Source organism: Cherax quadricarinatus, chromosome 70 (assembly GCF_038502225.1).
Source record: "Cherax quadricarinatus isolate ZL_2023a chromosome 70, ASM3850222v1, whole genome shotgun sequence".
In the NCBI taxonomy this organism is placed as follows: Eukaryota; Metazoa; Arthropoda; class Malacostraca; order Decapoda; family Parastacidae; genus Cherax; species Cherax quadricarinatus.
In genome coordinates this window covers 14475086-14497325 of record NC_091361.1, presented here as the reverse complement: position 1 = coordinate 14497325, position 22240 = coordinate 14475086, and the positions used below count along the sequence as shown (strand labels likewise).

The following is a 22240-nucleotide window of genomic DNA, read 5'->3' as shown; positions in this document are numbered from 1 at the left end:
ACCACATGTCCAGCCTGTCCAGGTCTCTTTGCAGTCCTGCCTCATCCTCGTCCGATTTAATTCTTCTCATCAACTTCACGTCATCTGCGAACAGGGACACTTCAGAGTCTATTCCTTCCATCATGTCGTTCACATATATCAAAAATAGCACTGGTCCTAGAACTGACCCCTGTGGGACCCCGCTCGTAGCAGGCGCCCACTGTGATACCTCTTCACGTACCATGTGTGTGTGTGTGTGTGTTTGTGTTTCTTTCATAACTGTAGTCATGTCCAATCAAGAGGAATCTTTGTTATTGCAATGAACTCTAAGAGTTTTCGTGATCTGTGAATTACATTACCAAGTAAAACTGAAAGGAGACTAACAATAGCAGCTTTATAAATCGGGGGAGTATCAACGTGACGGATATTTAACTAGTAACTCATCCTCAGATAGCAGCATTTGGCTTTCTACTGAGTAACTCTCAATCTCTAATCGTTCGCATATTTGTCGGTGTTGGGGTTTATAGGGCCACTGATAGCATACGCCGTATCGAACCCTGTTCGCATATTTACTGACACTTCACTGTGCTCATATTTAGCCGTCAATAAGTAAATAAAACACGAGAGATCGTACTTGGGAGTGTCACCCTGAAAGTATGAGGCAATTATATGAGGCAATTATAAACAGCAAGTTTGTCGCGCTGGGTGTGTCGACTGGTTGAAAAAGCATATAAACTCCGGCATAATGTTTATGTCGTGCCGAATAGGTAAAACTGGTCAATTAGGAAGAACTCGTTTAAAATTAAGTCCTTTTGAAAATTTTCTCTTATACGTTTAAACATATACATTTTTTTCATTTATGTTAATGTAAAAATTAATACTTTTGTGCCAAAAGAATCTCAGAAAACTTATCTAACATTATAACGAGCGCAATTTGATTTAGCCTAGTCCAACTAAATATATTTTAGATAGGTTTACAATATAATAATAATAAACAAACACAATGAAATATATTATTTTTCGTTAGACTCAGAATGATTTTTGCGACATTATTGCATACACAAATTTTCGTTTGCCTTATTCGGCAAGAAGAGTGTTGCTATTTAAGCAAAACTCGCAAAATTAGGCTCGACATTTACGTTACAAATCAACACTTTTAGATAAATGGTTCGGAGAACATAGCAGTTGATAAATTAGATACATGCACCACTTGGGAATCTTCATTAGGGAGACGTTTCGCCACACAGCGTCTTCATCAGTCAATATAAAGAAGAATAGTAAAGATCTGAAGGAGTTTGAGGTAATCCTCGTTTTTCTTTGAATCAGACTGAAGAAGATACTGTGTAGCAAACATTTCTATTTCAAGATGCCCAAGTGTTGCAAATATATTTTATCAACATACAACAATTGCTTTGTTAGGTTAGACACATATGCAACAGTTAGACAACTTTATTCCGAAACGTTTCGCCTACACAGTAGGCTTCTTCAGTCGAATACAGAAAGTAGGCAGGAACAGTAGAGATGTGAAGACGATGTAATCAGTCCATCACCCTTACAGTCGTAGAATTTGAGGTTGTCAGTCCCTCAGCCTGGAGGGTGATGGACTGATTACATCGTCTTCACATCTCTACTGTTCCTGCCTACTTTCTGTATTCGACTGAAGAAGCCTACTGTGTAGGCGAAACGTTTCGGAATAAAGTTGTCTTAACTGTTGCATATGTGTCTAACCTAACATCCTGTCGGTATTGTATACCATTTTGATGCTCAACAATTGCTTTAATACAACTTGGCTACTGTATTTCGTTCAAACATTGATTTGTATGTGGATTGAGTTCATTCTAATCCTTGTTTTCTGCAGTACATCCAGACTATATTGTCTTGCAGTTTGTATAACGGATCTTGTAAACTACAACCTTCAGTAATTCTCTGGAAAGCTGGATCCAGATGGCGTACAACCATATTGGAGAAAAGACACGTCACAAAACATGATTTTTTAGGTAGCATGTTTATCTGTGCTAGAACGTATGACCTCATACATGGCTCACGAAATCGCAATGGCATGACTGCAAACAAACCATATCACGGGAGGGATTAGAACCCGCGATCCGAGTCTCAAAACTCCAGACCGACGCGTTAGTCAGCAAACCCAGTGGCTAACGCGTCGGTTTGGAGTATTGAGACTCTCTGTTCGCTGGTTCTAATCCCACTCGTGGTACGATTTGACCTCATACAGTTCTGCAGAGACTGCAATGTTGTCTGGATAAAAGCTTGTTCTGGGAAATGTTGAATAGTTCTCTTAGATATTCGTAGTTAGAATGTCTGCTAATTCATCTGGATATTTATTAGAACACTGGTGGATTTATTTTTGGAATAATGGGATAATTTCAAGAAAGTTAACATACTTTAGCATCAGTAAATGTCTAGGTATTTATAAAAATATCAACTACACCATGGAGGATCGAGCTTCCAAAACCTTTTCAATGATTTACTTACCATATCCGTATGATACCTAATCTTCTGGGTTGTTATAGATGTACATAAAAAATCAATGATTTATCTATATAGACTGGGTAGCTTTGTTAAATGCTAAAAGTATAAATTTTAATTATACTATTTAATCATAGTCAATAATAATTTAATTCGAAGTGCTCTCATGGTCTCTCAATGACTTTTAGAACGTGTCAAGAAAATTAAGTCATTAGTGTATTAAAGAATATACACGAGTGATGCACCTGACACATGAAGCTGACAGGACATGAGATACAATAAATACAGATGTACCTGAAGTATAACGAACTAGACGGGAAGAAATAAAGATAGTAGTACCTTCCTCATGGACGTAACTTGACAGATCTAGTAAGTAGTACCTCCCTCATGGACGTGACTTGACAAAGTCAAGCGCACTCTTACACATTCGTGGAGCCGTCGTGACGGTGTCACATGAGTAGCATCTCACTCAACATCCTCACATCACAAATTCAGACGTATCTCACAAATGGACCCAACAAAAAAAGTGGGATGCCACCATAATGAAATATAACGACCTCTGAAGAACTAATTTTCCGTTTCTGCGCTGTGAATAAACAAATGGTCAGAGCCGAGGATGACGTAAAAAAAAAAAAAACACATCTAGTCATAGCTGTTATAAGCGATCACTTGAAAAATGATCGTCAATACGGCCACCTGCAGTGATGGGTCAGGTGGGTCACTGAAGCACCGCGCCATTTATCAATACCGGAAACAGCCACCACAACCCTGGTTACATCAGTCACCCGCAACCCTTTTTACATCAGTCACGCACAACCCTGGTTATATCAGTCACCCGCAACCCTGGTTACATCAGTCACCCACAGCCCTGGTTACAACTGTCACCCACAACCCTGGTTATATCAGTCACCCGCAACCCTGGTTACATCACTCACCCACAACCCTGGTTATATCAGTCACTCGCAACTCTGGTTACATCACTCACCAACAACCCTGGCTACATCACTCACCAACAAACCTGGCTACATCACTCACCAACAAACCTGGCTACATCACTCACCAACAAACCTGGCTACATCACTCACCAACAAACCTGGTTATATCAGTCACCTACAAACCTGGTTATATCAGTCACCCACAACCCTGGTTATATCAGTCACCCACAACTCTGGTTACATCAATCACCCACAAACCTGGCTACATCAGTCACCTACAACCCTGTACACAAATAACCCGCACATAAAAGAGAGAAGCTTACGACGACGTTTCGGTCCGACTTGGACCATTGACAAAGTCACACAAACCAGAGGTGGAGCAGGACGGCTATATATAGGCAGGAAGAGGTGGTGGTGGTGGTGGTGGTGGTGGTGGTGGTGGTGGTGGTGGTGGTGGTGGTGGTGGTGGTGGTGGTGGTGGTGGTGGTGGTGGTAGTAGTAGTAGTAGTAGTAGTAGTAATAGTAGTAGTAGTAGTAGTAGTAGTAGTAGTAGTAGTAGTAGTAGTAGTACAAGAGTTGTACATAATACCGACAAGATGAAATTAAGACACATGCACAACACCCGGGCATCCCCATCATGGACGTTTCGCCATCCAGCCAACCACTGGATGGCGAAACGTCCACAACAAAGACAACCAGACGCCGCACATGTGTCTTAATTTCACCAGTAGTTGTAGTAGTAGTAGAAGAAGAAGAGGTAGTAGTAGTGGTAGTGGTAGAAGTGGGAAATAAGGAAGACGAGCCAGTCAAATACAAAGGAAGGGGAGCACTGCAAGAGAGCTAGATGCCCACAGAGGGAGAGCAAGCGCACAGAGGTGCGTGAAAGGGAAGTGGTGAAATAAATGAAGAAGGAACAGAAACACGAGACAGGAGAGAGAAAGACAACCCAGAGGAGACAAGGAAAGAGGAAAGGGGAAGAGGAAGAAGAAGAAAAAGAAAAAGAAAAAGAAAAAATGAGGATTCAGATTAAGTCACGGGCGTTCTGAAGTTTGGAGCATTTTACAATGTAGTGGAAGAGGAAGGCTCCTGTCTCGTGTTTCTGTTCCTTCTTTTTTTATTTCACCACTTCCCCTTTCACGCACCTCTGTGCGCTTGCTCTCCCTCTGTGGGCATCTAGCTCTCTTGCAGTGCTCCCCTTCCTTTGTATTTGACTGACTCGTCCTTTTTATTCCCCACTTCTACCACTACCACTACTACTACCTCTTCTTCTACTACTACTACTACAACTACTGATGAATGCTGCTGCAGCAGCAACCTCCAGCCCTGGCTGCAGCAGCAACCTCCAGCCCTGGCTGCAACAGCAGCCTCCAGCCCTGGCTGCAGCAGCAACCTCCAGCCCTGGCTGCAGCAGCAGCCTCCAGCCCTGGCTGCAGCAGCAACCTCCAGCCCTGGCTGCAACAGCAACCTCCAGCCCTGGCTGCAACAGCAGCCTCCAGCCCTGGCTGCAGGAGCAGCCTCCAGCCCTGGCTGCAGCAGCAACCTCCAGCCCTGGCTGCAACAGCAGCCTCCAGCCCTGGCTGCAGCAGCAACCTCCAGCCCTGGCTGCAGCAGCAACCTCCAGCCCTGGCTGCAGCAGCAACCTCCAGCCCTGGCTGCAGCAGCAGCCTCCAGCCCTGGCTGCAGCAGCAACCTCCAGCCCTGGCTGCAACAGCAGCCTCCAGCCCTGGCTGCAGGAGCAGCCTCCAGCCCTGGCTGCAGCAGCAACCTCCAGCCCTGGCTGCAACAGCAGCCTCCAGCCCTGGCTGCAGCAGCAACCTCCAGCCCTGGCTGCAGCAGCAACCTCCAGCCCTGGCTGCAGCAGCAACCTCCAGCCCTGGCTGCAGCAGCAACCTCCAGCCCTGGCTGCAGCAGCAGCCTCCAGCCCTGGCTGCAGCAGCAGCCTCCAGCCCTGGCTGCAGCAGCAACCTCCAGCCCTGGCTGCAGCAGCAACCTCCAGCCCTGGCTGCAGCAACAGCCTCCAGCCCTGGCTGCAGCAGCAGCCTCCAGCCCTGGCTGCAGCAGCAACCTCCAGCCCTGGCTGGAGCAGCAACCTCCAGCCCTGGCTGCAGCAGCAGCCTCCAGCCCTGGCTGCAGCAGCAGCCTCCAGCCCTGGCTGCAGCAGCAGCCTCCAGCCCTGGCTGCAGCAGCAGCCTCCAGCCCTGGCTGCAGCAGCAGCCTCCTGCCCTGGCTGCAGCAGCAGCCTCCAGCCCTGGCTGCAGCAGCAACCTCCAGCCCTGGCTGCAGCAGCAACCTCCAGCCCTGGCTGCAGCAGCAACCTCCAGCCCTGGCTGGAGCAGCAACCTCCCGCCCTGGCTGCAGCAGCAGCCTCCAGCCCTGGCTGCAGCAGCAGCCTCCAGCCCTGGCTGCAGCAGCAGCCTCCAGCCCTGGCTGCAGCAGCAGCCTCCAGCCCTGGCTGCAGCAGCAGCCTCCTGCCCTGGCTGCAGCAGCAGCCTCCAGCCCTGGCTGCAGCAGCAACCTCCAGCCCTGGCTGCAGCAGCAACCTCCAGCCCTGGCTGCAGCAGCAACCTCCAGCCCTGGCTGCAGCAGCAGCCTCCAGCCCTGGCTGCAGCAGCAGCCTCCAGCCCTGGCTGCAGCAGCAGCCTCCAGCCCTGGCTGCAGCAGCAGCCTCCAGCCCTGGCTGCAGCAGCAACCTCCAGCCCTGGCTGCAGCAGCAGCCTCCAGCCCTGGATGCAGCAGCAGCCTCCAGCCCTGGCTGCAGCAGCAACCTCCAGCCCTGGCTGCAGCAGCAGCCTCCAGCCCTGGCTGCAGCAGCAGCCTCCAGCCCTGGCTGCAGCAGCAGCCTCCAGCCCTGGCTGCAGCAGCAGCCTCCAGCCCTGGCTGCAGCAGCAGCCTCCAGCCCTGGCTGCAGCAGCAGCCTCCAGCCCTGGCTGCAGCAGCAGCCTCCAGCCCTGGCTGCAGCAGCAGCCTCCAGCCCTGGCTGCAGCAGCAGCCTCCAGCCCTGGCTGCAGCAGCAGACTCCAGCCCTGGCTGCAGCAGCAGCCTCCAGCCCTGGCTGCAGAAGTCAACCCACAGCTGCTCCACACATAAAAGTCTTACACATAATACCGGCATTACAACCTTAACTTAATTCTCTGGCGGAGAGGACACACTAGTCCTTCTAAATAACTTTTAAAACATAAAAACTTTACTTTCTTGTGTTTTAATGGTGACTAGAATATATAACCCGCATTTTCCTCGTTATGCTGAGTGCACTGGTATTTACATCCTGTGGTGCGCATATACACTTTGGTACTATTCTGCTGCGTATATTTCTGTACCGAGAGGAACAGATTTTTTTAATCCATATACACGCATATTTAGGACTATTCTTGATTGGTATTCAACAGCTGTCACGTTACCTTAATGATTCTCGCGTGTCGATAGGCTGTCAGCCCCATTAACACAACAGTCCGTCATCAGTTTAAGAGATTATTGTAATTTTTGACGGGCGATGTACGGGTTACATGCAGCTTTTAAGGACCTTCGTGCAGTCGATAGGTTTTAAACCTCATAAACTACCTCGTTATACTGCATGTGTTGAATAATATCGTAGTCCGCGAGGAAGAGAATATTGTTTTATAAATTATATTATTTACACAAGAAAGCACTAAAGTTTGTGCGTTATTTAATGATTATTTAAAATTAATTATAGTTTTCTTCGAATTATGCTGTATATACCTTCAAATATTTTATTGCTGATTGTTAAATTTCTTAATATTTCAACGCATTTCATTTTCACTAAGATTTTCTCTGCTTAACTGTTTTCTCAGTTGACAGAGATAAGTTTACTCATAATAAAATATATAAAATAATTTAAATATAATTTCCTGCGGATATTTAAAAATATGTAGCAGTATAAACAAACATTTTTTTTTCTAAATTTACATATAAAAATAAAAATAAAAATAAAAATAAAAATATCGCTATGTCTGCAGAGAAATTAATAAACATGCAAAATACCACTGAAACAGATGAATATATATATATATATATATATATATATATATATATATATATATATATATATATATATATATATATATATATATACATACACACACACACACACACGTAAGTCCTTTCTAAAATTTTCTCTTGTACATTTAAAGATATATTTTTTCATTTATGTTAATATAAAAATTTAGGATTTTGTACCAAAAGAACCTTAGGAAACTTACCTAACTTTATTATAACATGGGCAGTTTAATTTAGCCTAATCCAACTTAATATATTTTATACAAGTTTACAATAATTTGTTAAACAAACAGTAAAACATATTTGTTTCGTTAGACTCAGAATTATTTTTGCGAAATTATTGCATATACAAATTATATATATATATATATATATATATATATATATATATATATATATATATATATATATATATATATATATATATATATATATATATATATATATGTCGTGCCGAATATGTAAAACTGGTCAATTAGCAAGAACTCATTTAAAATTAAGTCCTTTCTAAAATTTTCTCTTGTACGTTTAAAGATATATTTTTTTCATTAATGTTGATGTAAAAATTTATAATTTTGCACCAAAAGGAACTTAGAAAACTTACCTAACCTTATTATAACAAGAACAATTTATTTTAGCCTAACCCAACTAAATATATTTTAGATTTGTTTACAATAATTTAATACTAAACAAACACAGTGAAATATATTTTTTTCGTTAAGTACAGAATGATTTTGGCGAAATTATTGCATACACAAATTTTCACTTGCCCTATATGGCAAGATGAGCGTTGCTATTTAAGCCAAGATGGCAAGTTCTGCCTATTCGGCACGACATACATATATATATATATATATATATATATATATATATATATATATATATATATATATATATATATATATATATATATATATATATATATATATATATTATCACACTGGCCGACTCCCACCAAGGCAGGGTGGCCCGAAAAAGAAAAACTTTCACCATCATTCACTCCATCACTGTCTTGCCAGAAGGGTGCTTTACACTACAGTTTTTAAACTGCAACATTAACACCCCTCCTTCAGAGTGCAGACATTGTACTTCCCATCTCCAGGACTCAAGTCCGGCCTGCCGGTTTCCCTGAACCCCTTCATAAATGTTACTTTGCTCACACTCCAACAGCACGTCAAGTATTAAAAACCATTTGTCTCCATTCACTCCTATCAAACACGCTCACGCATGCCTGCTGGAAGTCCAAGCCCCTCGCACACAAAACCTCCTTTACCCCCTCCCTCCAACCTTTCCTAGGCCGACCCCTACCCCGCTCCATTCTCTCTACATGTCCGAACCACCTCAACAACCCTTCCTCAGCCCTCTGGACAACAGTTTTGGTAATCCCGCACCTCCTCCTAACTTCCAAACTACGAATTCTCTGCATTATATTCACACCACACATTACCCTCAGACATGACATCTCCACTGCCTCCAGCCTTCTCCTCGCTGCAACATTCATCACCCATGCTTCACACCCATATAAGAGCGTTGGTAAAACTATACTCTCATACATTCCCCTCTTTGCCTCCAAGGACAAAGCATGAAGAGGTTGGGTAGCAGCCTCCAGAAGCTGTGTAGAAAACATAAATGTTTAACCAATTATCGACACAACAAGTAAAAATGTCAATAAACTATAGTAGCAGATGGCACAGAATATTTTTAGGAAGAAAATAAATATCGTGACAACCACAGCAGGAATCCACTTTCAGACGATACCTAATAAACTGACCAACAACAACGACACAACATGAATGACAGGATCAAAGAGAGGAGATAAGATAGCGAGTTATACAGCACTCAAAATATTCCTGCATAACTTTAGCAGAAGTTGCAAGAAACGAGACATTGTCAGAGGAGTTTGCGAAGCCTCGTTGATAATAACTCTTGTTAACGGCACCTTGGGTTGGGGAGGCTGCTGTAAGACCTAACTTGTGGCGTGGAGCAAACTTTGTTGACATGACTGAAACTGTCCTCTAACATCCCTCCACCCTAACCTGTGGCTTCCCTCCAACATCCGTTCCTCCACCCTAACCTGTGGCTTCCCTCCAACATCCCTTCCTCCCTAACACAGCCGCTCCATTGGCTACGTTCCTATTCGCTGCATCCGCATCTAACCACTCACCCTTCAATCAATCCCTCAACGGTCCTCCCTCCTATCCTCCCGCCTGGAAATCACACCCAACCCATCCCAACCCCTGTAGCTTACCCAAACTTTCTGTCACTCACTTATGTACCCACATGCCCAATGTTATTTTTATACGATGTGAGGTAGCAACTCACTGCTGATATTCAATGTTTCTTAATTAAAATTTTGTGCCTTTCCATTCCCGATCACTACATTTCCAGCCACCAACTGAGGCGTACAAACACACTTGGAAATACTGGGGGTGTTTCCTTAAGACACCTGCTGTCCCTGTTCACCTAGCAGTAAGTAGGTACCTGGGTGTTAGCCGACTAGTTTGCGTCACATCCTGGGGACAAAACCTAAGTTGACCGAAATGTTCCGCATAACAAGGGGCTTTCTATATGGTATGTCATTGATGTCAGCTTTCATATACTAGTATCAATGAAGATTATTCTACTCAGAAGCATCAGAAGCGAAGGGAAGAACAGAGTGATCCTAGGGTTCAACCTAAGGTAAATGTGAACAGCATGGAAACAATATAGAAGACAAAGAACTCAGGAAAATCAGGTGAGCTAGATATGCATGGGTAAGAAGAGTTTCGAAACCTTGTGGAAGTCACAGTGAAAAGGAAAGCTGCATGGGGAGAGTGTGAGAAGCCAAACTTGAAACGACGGGACTACACAGGCATGAGGCAATTTCTGAATGAGGTGCAGTTTGAAAAAAAGAACTAGAGGGGAAGAAAGTGAATGAAATGAATTATGCAGGGAGTGCAGGGAGGCACAGGGGAAATTTGTACCCAGGAACAAAAGAAACAATGGGTTTACTCAGAGGTGTAGAGAGGCTAATGCATAATATGCTAGAACACTGAAAAAGTATAGAAGGTGAAGAACTCTGGAAAACAAGGAACTGAGTCAAAGAGCCAGAGAAGATTATGAATGGGGTAAGAAGGGGAAAGGCTCATCGTCATATTCAGAATGACGTCGCATCGAAAGCCAAATCCGACCCAAATTCGATATATAGCGACGTCTGGAGACAGACAGCAGTAAAGAACCATGAAATCAAGCTGAAGAAGAAAGGAGGGAAGCTCGCAAGGAATGATCAAGAAGTCTGTGAGGAGCTCAGCAAAGAATTTAGGGAGGTATTCTCAGAAGAAACAGGAAGGCCACCAATAAACTGAAATGGCTGAGTGCACCACTGAGCATTCAACACAATACATACAACTGGGGAGAAGTTACTGTGTGAGCTAGATCCCTTGAACGTGTTGAGACCAGATAATATCTCTTTGGATCATGATAGAAGAAGCAGAGGTAACATGTGTGCCTCTAGCAAGAGTCCTTAAGAAGTCTATTGACACAGGACAACTGCTGAAGGTGTGAAAGACAGCAAATATAGTCCCAATTTTTACGAAAAGAGACAGACCAGTGTCACTGATATGCAGAGTATGCAATATTACGGAGATTATCAGGAAGAGTAGTGAAATACCTAGAAAGGAGTGGGATAATACACGAACACGACAACCTGCACGGCTTTAGAAATAGTAAATCCTGTGTTGCAACCTACTGGAGTTCTACGACAAGGTAACAAAAGGCAGGCAGTGAGTTCCCACAAGAATCTACACTTGCTCTGATAATATTTTTAACTTACAAAAATTTCTTACTAAATGGAAGAGAAAGCTATGTGACTGAGGATTTAAAAATTGTACGAAACACTTGTTCTGTTTCCTAAGAAACCTTACCTAACCTACCTAACTTATGGAAATGATTGAGCCTCCAGCCTGAAAATAGGAGTGAATAGATATAGGTGGATTTTGGTATATGTATTGCTTCTTCACTGTAATGAAGACTGTATCTATGAGGATAGACTGAGGCCCCTGAATCTGTACTCTAGAAAGGTGTAGAATTAGGGGGGATATGATGCGGTGTATAAATGGGAAACAGGAATTAATAAAGAGGATGTAAATAGCGTGTTAAAATTATCTAGTATAGACAGGACTCGCAGCAATGGTTTTAAGTTGGAAAAAAATCAGATTTAGGAAGGATATAGGAAAGGATTGGTTTGGTAATTGAGTTGTGGATGAGTGGAACAAACTCCCGAGTACCTTCATAGAAGCTAAGACGTTGTGTAGTTTTAAAAATAGGTTGGATAAATACATGAGGGGATGTGGGTGGGTGTGAGTTGACCTGACTAGTTTGTGCTACTACGCCAGATGCTGTGCTCCTCCCTTAAGTGAATGTGACTGACCTGAGTAGGCTAAGGCATTGGATAAAGCTGGTGGGAGAATTGGACCTGCCTCGCATGGGCCCGTAGGCCTGTTGCAGTGTTCGTTCAACATGTTTGTTATGTTCTTATAATCGCTTGTACGAGTTGAGATATCGAGGTGAATGGAGAAAGTTGGATAGACAGGTGGAAAGAGATGTTTGGCCATTAAATGGATGACTGCAGTGGGAAGTTCGCGCACTTCTGAAAGAACGGCTGCGGAATGAATGATGGTGAAGGCATTTTCGTCTTTCGATAAATAAAGAATGCCATACACATAGGCACACAAACGTGGAGAGAGGGAGAGGGGAGCATATTCCATTAAAGACATCAGAGGGCCGTGCTCTAGCGCACGACTACTCGCGTATCAATTATTCCAGTTTGTTGCAGAAAGTCACCCAGCCATACACCTTGCTGCTCCACTGGGGGCAGCACACAGCTCTCAGTTCCTCCTCCACTCCCTCTTCCTCTCCATTTGCGTTTCATACTGTTTTCCCCTCGTTTTACCCTTTCCCTTTCCAATGCACACATTTTGTGGTCTCTCTCTCTCTCTCTCTCTCTCTCCCTCCCTCTCTCACCAGTATCACAGATTTTAATGCGGTAGGATATTCTAAGTATTCCGTCACTTCTATGTCTTGCTTAACGTATCTTCAAGTTAATTTTCTTAGTTGACAAATTTTTATGTATCATTGCAGTTACAATATATATTCCCTTATCACTGTTCATTCATTTCTCATTCCTATCTTTCTTTCCTATTCCTACCCCTTCGGAACTTTCCCTTCTTCCTCCCTCTCTTACACACGTCCCTCCTTCCCTTTCTTCACTCACTGTGGTCCTATATTAATACCCCGCATCCTCAATTAGTCCGTCTGTTTATCCTCCATCCTACCCCTTTCTTCCTCCCTTCCTACATCCATCTCTCCGTCTGTCCTTCCCTGTTTTCCTCCCTATTATAGTTTCTCCCTCACTCCTCGACTCATTTCTCTCCCTTTCTGATCCCTTTCTCACATTCCCTCCCATTCTATACTAGTGACCTGGCCTCTTATTTTGGGTCATCCTGCATAAGTACATAAGAACCCGTGGCCTGGTGGCAAAAGCTCTTGCTTCACACGGTGAGTCTCAGGGTTCGATTCCCGGGGAAGGGGTAGAAACATTGGGCGTGCTTCCTTACACCGGTTGTCCATGCTCAACCATCAGTAAAATGGGTACCCGGGTGTTAGTCGACTAGTGTGGGTCGTATCCTGGGACAAAACTGACCTAATTTGCCCGAAATGCTCTCCATAACAAGCGGCTTTCTGTATAGTAATATGTCATTGATGTCAGCTATGGTCTGTATACCTTGTACATGTACTTGTAGAAATAAAGATATTAAGTATAATGTGGCCTTAAAATATCAAGAGGCTACTGCAACAATAAATTTGCATTGTTTCTTTCAGCATATATATTTAGATATGTAGTCCAAATTTTCCCCCTCTACTTTTTTCCTCTATATTCAATTTTTATTGCTCAGCTCTATGATGAAGTAGATATACTCGATAAAATGCCATTGCTGCCATGTGATAGGCCATCCAAATGGTGATCCCCAGGTTATAAAAACAAACTCTGCTGGAACGAAATCTTTGAGGTTCCAGCAGATTATATCCTCAATGCCTAACTGATGACTCGTAGCTCAGGCTGACGAATTTCGTCACTGTTCGATATCCATGTTACAGTATGTGATGGAATAACACTGGGTAATATATTTACCCGTTATTCCCACTACACAATTATCATAGGGATCATAACACACAGCTGATAAATCAAAATTCGCTTATGAAGTCATTCCTTCTCTAGCTAGATGAGTATCCTACAGCCACAGTCTGTGTAAATAAAGTCCTTATTAAGCCTTCCCTGTAAAGTTACTTAAAGTGTTAAACTATCCATGAACTATTTAATTTTTTTTCCTCTCGTGTGTGTGTGTGTGTGTGTGTACTCACCTAATTGTACTCACCTAATTGTGGTTGCAGGGGTCGAGACTCAGCTCCTGGCCCCGCCTCTTCACTGATCGCTACTGGATCCTCTCTCTCTCTGCTTCCTGAGCTTTGTCATACCTCTTCTTAAAACTATGTATGGTTCCTGCCTCCACTACTTCACTTGCTAGGCTATTCCACTTGCTGACAACTCTATGACTGAAGAAATACTTCCTAACGTCCCTGTGACTCGTCTGAGTCTTCAGCTTCCAGTTGTGACCCCTTGTCCCTGTGTCCCCTCTCTGGAACATCCTATCTCTGTCCACCTTGTCTATTCCCCGCAGTATCTTGTATGTCGTTATCATGTCTCCCCTGACCCTTCTGTCCTCCAATGTCGTCAGTCCGATTTCCCTTAACCTTTCCTCGTACGACATTCCCTTGAGCTCTGGGACTAGCCTTGTTGCAAACCTTTGTACTTTCTCTAACTTCTTGACGTGCTTGACCAGGTGTGGGTTCCAGACTGGTGCTGCATACTCCAGTATGGGCCTAACATACACAGTGTACAGTGTCTTGAACGATTCCTTATTAAGGTATCGGAACGCTATTCTCAGGTTTGCCAGGCGCCCGTATGCTGCAGCGGTTATTTGGTTGATGTGTGCCTCCGGTGATGTGCTCGGTGTTATGGTCACCCCAAGGTCTTTCTCCCTGAGTGAGGTCTGTAGTCTTTGTCCACCTAGCCTATACTCTGTCTGCGGTCTTCTTTGCCCCTCCCCAATCTTCATGACTTTGCATTTGGCTGGATTGAATTCGAGAAGCCAGTTGCTGGACCACATGTCCAGCCCGTCCAGGTCTCTTTGCAGTCCTGCCTCATCCTCGTCCAATTTAATTCTTCTCATCAATTTCACGTCATCTGCGAACAGGGACACTTCAGAGTCTATTCCTTCCATCATGTCGTTCACATATATCAAAAATAGCACTGGTCCTAGAACTGACCCCTGTGGGACCCCGCTCGTAACAGGCGCCCACTGTGATACCTCTTCACGTACCATGACTCGTTGCTGCCTCCCTGTCAGGTATTCCCTTATCCATTGCAGTGCCCTCCCTTTTACGTGCGCCTGATCCTCCAGCTTCTGCGCTAATCTCTTGTGGGGAACTGTGTCAAAGGCCTTCCTGCAGTCTAGGAAAACGCAATCTACCCACCCCTCTCTCTCGTGTCTTACTTCTGTTACCTTGTCATAAAACTCCAGGAGGTTTGTGATACAAGATTTGCCTTCCATGAACCCATGCTGGTTTTCATTTATAATCTTGTTCCTTTCCAGGTGTTCGACCACTCTCCTCCTGATAATCTTCTCCATGACTTTGCACACAATACATGTCAGAGACACAGGTCTGTAGTTTAGTGCCTCGTTTCTGTTTCCTTTCTTAAATATGGGGACTACATTAGCTGTCTTCCATTTCTCAGGTAGTTGCCCAGTTTCAAGGGATGTGTTGAAAATTGTGGTTAGAGGCACGCACAGCATCTCTGCTCCTTCTCTAAGGACCCATGGGGAGATGTTGTCCGGTCCCATCGCCTTTGAGGTGTCAAGGTCACTTAAGAGCTTCTTCACCTCCTCCTCAGTTGTTCGTATGTCATCCAACACTTGTTGGTATATTCCCTCTTGATGTTCCCTTCTGTGCTGTCTTCCCACAGCCCTTCCTGTCTCTACTGTAAAAACTTCCTTAAATCTCCTGTTCAGCTCCTCACATACCTCCTGATCATTTCTTGTGAGTTCTCCACCTTCTGTCCTTAATCTGATCACCTGGTCTTTGACTGTTGTCTTCCTCCTGATGTGGCTATACAACAGTTTCGGGTCAGTTTTGATTCTCGATGCTATGTCATTTTCATACTGTCGCTGGGCCTCCCTCCTTACCTGTGCGTACTCATTCCTGGCTCTGCGACTGATCTCCCTATTTTCGTGTGTTCTCTGCCTTCTGTACTTTTTCCATTCTCTATTGCATTTTGTTTTTGCCTCCTTACAACGTCGGGTAAACCAGGGGCTCGTTCTGGTCTTCCCGTTGTTACTGTTGCCCTTGGGAATAAACCTTTCCACTGCCTCCTTGCATTTTGTTGTTACATATTCCATCATTTCATTTACTGGCTTTCCTGCCAGTTCTCTGTCCCACTGGACCTCCCGCAGGAAGTTCTTCAACCCTATGTAGTCCCCTCTTTTATAGTCAGGCTTTTCCCATTCAGCTCCTGTTATTCTCTCCACTTGCAGCTCTACTATGTATTCAAAGCACAGAACCACGTGGTCGCTAGCTCCTAGGGGACTCTCATACTTGATGTCCTCAATATCTGAGCTGCCCAGGGTGAACACAAGGTCCAATCTTGCTGGTTCATCCTCCCCTCTCACTCTGGTAGTGTCCTTAACATGTTGGTGCATGAGGTTTTCCAGCACCATGTCCAACATCCTGGCTCTCCATGTTTCGGGACCCCCATGTGGCTCCAGGTTTTCCCAGTCAATTTCCCTGTGGTTGAAATCCCCCATAACCAGCAACTTTGCTCTGCTGGAGTGAGCTCTTCTTGCCACCTCAGCAAGTGTGTCCACCATTGCTCTGTTGCACTCTTCATATTCCTCTCTTGGCCTCCTGCAGTTCTGTGGTGGATTATACATCACTGCAATGACCACTTTGTGTTCCCCAGACTGAAGTGTACCTGCTATGTAGTCTCTTTCTCCCGTCTCATCTATTCCTTCCATTTTCTCGAATTTCCATCTGTTTTTTTACGAGCAGAGCAACCCCACCTCCCCCCCTGCCCCTTCTGTGTGTGTGTGTGTGTGTGTGTGTGTGTGTGTGTGTGTGTGTGTGTGTGTGTGTGTGTGTGTGTGTGTGTGTGTGTGTGTGTGTGTGTGTGTGTGTGTGTGCTGGTTCAGTAAATCATGTTACCTAATGTATTACTCAAAAAAATCTTATTATTGATCTTAGTTATATTCCTAATATTTAATATTTCTTACTCAATCTTCGCCTTGTGTCCTCAAGTTCTCATTTATGTTATTAATTAATGTAATAATATATTTTCAGCTGTATTTATAGTAGTAGAATTTCAACTTTTTTTTTGTCATAAAAGTCGATCATGTAAGCGTACGCACCTGTCTTCCTAATTATTGGTATTATGAAAATTTGACAAGTGTGCAACATCCAAGTATCTTTATTTTACACGTTTTACAATCTGTCTTCTAATTATGTCCTTCGGTACAAACTGAAGGACAATTGGACAATTGGCCCGGTGGCCTGGTGGCTAAAGCTCCCGCTTCACACACGGAGGGCCCGGGTTCGATTCCCGGCGGGTGGAAACATTCGACACGTTTCCTTACACCTGTTGTCCTGTTCACCTAGCAGCAAATAGGTACCTGGGTGTTAGTCGACTGGTGTGGGTCGCATCCTGGGGGACAAGATTAAGGACCCCAATGGAAATAAGTTAGACAGTCCTCGATGACGCACTGACTTTCTTGGGTTATCCTGGGTGGCTAACCCTCCGGGGTTAAAAATCCGAACGGAATCTTATCTTATCTTAAGAACTATATACAAATTTTGAGGTACTCAGTCCCTGAGCCTTGGAGTTGGTGTGAAGAGCACCGTAGTCACAGTCATGAATCGTGAAGATTCATGTACAACTTGTCAGACACTGCAACATCACGGAATCTTAGTTCAGAGGACATCTACATAACCACCTTCAGGGCTGCTACTACTACTAGTACTATTGCTACACTACCACTACCACTAATCCGTGCCTCGGTTATGACCTACTTTCACTGGGGAATCCTGCCTGACTCACGAAATCGTAATGACACGATTGCAAACAAACCATACCACGGTTGGGGTTAGAACCCGTGACCAGAAAGTCAAGACTACCAGTGACTATGCCCTCGTCTGCTACATGTGGCCTTTCCACCTGGCCAGGATATAAGCGCCAGACTTCTTGTCTGTGCTCCAGAATCTTCACGACTACGGTGCTCTTCACACCAACTCCAAGGCTGAGGGACTGATTACCTCATCTTTTGTATATAGTTCTTCCGTCTTCCAATTGTGTCCTTGAATTTGTATTGATAAAGCCACTGCATGGCGAAACGTCTACAATAAAGATACCCAGATGTTGCGCATGTGTCTAATTTTGTATCTTGTCGGTGCTTAGTACGCAGTAGTTATGCACCTCCTGGTAAATGGGACAATCTCATATTTGGTCCGAGGAAGAGGAGAAGCATTATTCTCTTGGATCAAGAGATATTCACCAGAATTAAGGCTCCTCCCTTAAGACTTAAGCCAGTCTAATTGGACATTATTGATCTGTTATTTTCCTTAAGACTGTTAGTCCTCAGAGTCACCATACACACATTCAGGTCTCACGTATAGCATATAAATATTTCCTTTAAACAATAATGTTTTCTTTATAAGTAAACCATATTCGGCTCTACCATTATCTCAATTTATCAAAATATAAAGCATTTGAAAATATCCCAGGCGCATTCTCCTTTAACTTTATTCGTTAAATCTCTAATTCCAGTGAAGCCTTCCCAGTTATATGTATATATTAAGCAGAGAACATAGACCAAATTTACGACAAGTTCTAGACTGATCCGTTGTGGCACTCCACTGTAACCTCCACCTCATGAGAATATTATTACTGCATTTTATTTATTTGGAAGCTCTAATCCCGTAAGAGTGAAAGAGTGCCTGTGGAATGGGAATGGCACGCATTATCAGTAATCAGAAAGTGGAAGACAGCTCCAATTCCTTGAATCAAGAACCATTCACAAGCATCAAGGCATCAAGGCACTGAAGAACCAGCAATGATCAATAACATCCTTCAGCAACTGTTCTCACTTTTTTCCCGAATATTTTTTAATTTAAGTTTGCGCTTCCCCAGTGGCATTAGCCAGCCTGTTATCCACCATGTTATCCACCATGTTATCCACCATGTTATCCACCATGTTATCCACCATGTTATCCACCATGTTATCATACGCTTTCTGCATTAATCAAAGTCAACAGAATACACAATTTCGTCCCTCGTCAGTATGATTTTGGTTGCTTTTCTTACAAATTATCAGGTCTGTTCTGCTGGAACACCATACTATTATTTATTGCTCTAGATGAATAACGCTACGTAATGTGCCACTCTTACTTACCAGAAGGAGTATCGAGCCTCCTTTACTTGCTTACGCTGAATGACCAAACACGTCATTACAAAACATTTTTCCATCTTATAATTTATACTGGTAACGATTCTACTTTATATTTTATTGAATTATTATTATCTCTTCTTCGAAAAAGAGTAGCAATATTGCACATTCGAAATACCTCTAGATTCTTTTCAATCCTTTAAAGAAACTTTTCAATCCTTTTAGACTCTTTCCAATATCAGTGACTTCATAAATAACAGCTGTAATGGTTGAGCTAAGTCAGTGACACACCTTCCCAACACTCACGAGGATCTTTCATCTCCTGCTGAATAAATTCTGTTTACCTCTTCCCAGATCTTAATGACCAGCATCTCTTCTTTTACCCTTGCTTATTGTTATTTGCAAACATCTCGGGAGGTCTTGTGTTCTCATTTGTAAACATATATTTAAATTTTTAAATTCTTTGCTCGCATATATTCTTCTTCCGTAAACATAATTCTATACTGATAGACTTAAAGGAGACACAGGAGCAAAGCAAACTGTGGGGATATTTTCACCAGAACACAACCTCGTAATTAATATTCCTCCCACACTCGGGGGAGAACTCTTGACACACAGAAATTGCAACTTGCTGATGTTGCTACATCTTTGAGACTTGTGGGACTTTACGAACACTCGAATCGCAAAGTCCCTCCTTCACTGCCCACCGTCTCGGCTCCTCAACTAGCTCCGGCACCCTGGATTAGGAACATATATTTCCTTGAAATTTACTATGAAAATTCAAGCCAGTGAAACTGAATATTAAGTAGACTGTATAACTATGAATTTAAGTTAACTTTACTTATTTACGTATTTTATGTTAACTACGTTATAATTATTAATCGTATTATTTCAAGCATTAAAACTCTTACACTTACCAATTTATTACAATGTTGGTATATCTTAACGCCTCCCCCAATAAGACTGCCAGAAAATTGGCCAATATGAATTAACCTCACCTACTGTGTTTTGTAATATACACTAGGGGGCCAACGTAAATAATTTAGAGGTGCTTGTGGTAGTAGACATCGCGTCCATTCCATACGTTTTCCATCCATACAGTTATTATTTCTTCAATTTCCTTATATATCTGGAGCTTTCCAGATGTATTTCCTATCTACTTGTAATACAAAATTCGCCGATATTTCTATCGGCCACTTTGATAAAAGAAATATTCGCCAACTCGCCAGTTTGACCTCATGTCGTATCTCCATATTTCTATTCTACCCTATTTTCTACACTCATATTTATTCAAATTTAGTGATATTTCTGGGTGTGTATATTTTTTCCTTATAAGAATATTAATTCCTACAATATTACAATAATTCCACTACACTTAATTACTACAATATATAATTGTAGTGAATATGTTGATTCTCTGTGATTTATCTCCTTTTACAACTCACATTATATAATTATGCAGGTTGGTAATGTTAAACTATACCTACCAATTATTATATTTAAATCACAGGAAAATTATCGAAACTTTCCAAACGAGCTTTCGTTGTGGTAAAGTTTTACTCTGCGTAGTTTTAAAACTTTCCACAAAAAAGCTTAACAGCATCATAATAAACACTAGCTCTGTACCTGTGTCTTTTCTTCATTCGGATCATGTTGCTCTCCTCTGCCTGCTCTCTCAACCTGTCTCCCTTAACCTGCAATTTATTCCTGATAAAAAAAATCAGAATATCTTTTGTCTGATGTACAAGCTGTTTCAACCTCGTTCATATTTTTCCATCTCTTAGAGATACACTCACTCACTCTCTCTCTCTCTCTCTCTCTCTCTCTCTCTCTCTCTCTCTCTCTCTCTCTCTCTCTCTCTCTCTCACACACACACAAGGGTTAGGGGAGACATGATAACGACATAGAAAATACTGCGAAGAATAGATAAGGTTGAGAGAGACAGGATGTTCCAGAGATGGGACACAGAAACAAGGGGTTACAATCGGAAGTTGAAGACTCAGACGAGTCAAAGGGATGTTAAGAAGTATTTCTTCAGTCATAGAGTGGTCAGGAAGTGAAACAGTCTGCCGAGTGATATAGTGGAGGCAGGAACCATATATAGTTTTCAGACGAGGTATGATAAAGCTCATGGATCAGGGGGAGAGAGGACCTAGTAGCGATAAGTGAAGAGGCGGGGCCAGAAGCCGAGTCTCAACTCCTGTAACCATAAATAGGTGGGTACAAATAGGCGAGTACATATAAGTGTTAAACTTAAGAACACTATTTCCTAATTCAGGTCTGTTGGTGGCAGTAAGTGCCTGGTAAGTGCCTGGTAAGTGCCCTGGCTGGATTTAACTTAAATTCTATCATAGAATACATTAGTGTTTTTGTTTGTGTTCACTTAATATGGGTACGTAGAGAACACAAAAAAGGTATTTAAACGGGAATCTTAGTCTACACCGAGACCATCTGTCGAGAACTACCTAATGTTATCTAAATTATTTACTATCGTGTATGGTATATATGAGTATGTGAGGCAAAGATTGTAAAATAAATGGCTCTCTCCTCACCCTTCACTTCCTCTGGCTGCTGCCGGTATACAAATAGGTGTAAAAATGTATCATGTCATAATGAAAAAATAAAATCATGGATGTTAGCTCAGTCTCGAAATCGTTCATAGTATGATCTGAAGATGTAAGCGAAATATCTGCTCCTGAGGCACTCCACTCTTTACTTCTAGCTACTCAGAAACCTTTTTGTTCAGTACCACACTTTGTCTCCAGTTTGTAAGTCAGAGATTTATCCAGGTACGAAGTGTGTCTTTTATACCATGGACTTTGATTTTAGCCAGCAATCTTCAATGGCATACCTTTTGGAATTCTGGTTATATTACTTCTGTAGAGATTTTTTCCATCCTACTTTTTGATATAAAAATCAGATACTTTGACTGGTTAAGATACTATTATGCAGAATTCTTGCTATTTTCCAGAATATTAGCCGTCTTGTCCCTAATTATAAGTCCACATATTTTTCACTGATGGGACGATAGCTAACTCGGTGAATCTTGGGTAACATTCTTTTGGTACCTTACCTGCTTCTAATGATTCATAAAATTGCACTGTTGGTAGGTGGGATAATAAATATACACATTATTTTGTAACTGACAGGCAGTTCGTCTGGTGCAGATGGTTAGTTAATAGTATTCAGTTTGATAATATGTCAACGTAATTTGGTTAGCACGCAGCTTATCAGTCAGGTCTTATAAACAAAATCTGAGGCTTGGAAACAATGTCGTGTTCAGCTGTAAATACA

At 42.8% G+C, this 22240-nt stretch overlaps 1 protein-coding gene across 1 annotated transcript in view; it reads right to left on the bottom strand.

The window, feature by feature from the left end:
- LOC128695258 (uncharacterized) overlaps nucleotides 1-22240 on the bottom strand; it is a 1855180-nt gene that overhangs the window by 868601 nt on the left and 964339 nt on the right. The gene's annotated exons all lie outside the window — the stretch shown is intronic.